The following is a 1,047-nucleotide window of genomic DNA, read 5'->3' on the forward strand; positions in this document are numbered from 1 at the left end:
TGGTGGGCAGAGCACAGATAGCCCATTGTGTAGCTTTGTGCTTAATTACAAACAAACAAACACTAAAACTTAAATGCCGAAGTTCTGTGTGTGCTGATCTTTTTTAAACAGTTCGGTCCGTAACCGAATAAAATAGAGACTGTTTTGGTCAAAATCTTGGTCATGTTTCAGATTTTAAGACTCATAGGTTTCAATACTGAGCTTTACATACAAAGTAACACAATACTGAATTCAACTACAACACTGTAGGGATTATAGCCTACTATAAATAAAAATGGGAAGTGTTAAATAAGAGGAAAACAGTCCAGATTAGGCACATCATAGCTGTGTGTATATTTCAAGAACTAACCTGCAAGTTTCAAACCCAGCAGTAACATTTAGAAAAGCTGCATGACTGACAGGATAGAGGAAACACATCTAGTCAACACCCACTGACTTCAAGAGCGGAGGGCTATTTTATGTCAACAAGTCACGGACCTTCGGATTCACATCCGGTTCTTGAACCACTCAGTTACGGTGAAGAAGCGAAACGTTTTCTTTAAGTAAGGACCTTAAATTCGTATCGATTAGAAGCTTTGAAGTTTGAAACAAAAGGGTATTTATCAGAGAAAGGGTACAAAAAAGTGTGTATAGAAACAAATTCGGACAATAAAAATATAAAGAATATTCTGAAACAAACACATATTAAAATTTAATGTCAAGTACAAACAACACGGCATTCCAGTAAACAGTCCTAAATGATGCTGGAGACAGAAGAGCATCTATTTTTAGTAGCCTGAGAGAAATATTTCTTCAGAAAATATTAAAGTTATAAAATTTGTTCTGACTGATAAACAACTGTGAATAAAACTTTAAATTTTTGTCATGAAATCTCTTATCAACCCACGTGAGTTTCCAAAGGTTGATCATGAATATATCAGTAGGCATAATACTTCATAAGAAGCGACTGCTCGAAGAAGAAAAAATATTAATAAGGTGATTTTCCCTGTTTAGCATGTTTTATGTTATATAAATGTGTTAGCAAATTCGCTGCATGACAGAGTACTT

Source organism: Limulus polyphemus, unplaced genomic scaffold (assembly GCF_000517525.1).
Source record: "Limulus polyphemus unplaced genomic scaffold, Limulus_polyphemus-2.1.2 Scaffold2771, whole genome shotgun sequence".
Lineage (NCBI taxonomy): Eukaryota > Metazoa > Arthropoda > Merostomata > Xiphosura > Limulidae > Limulus > Limulus polyphemus.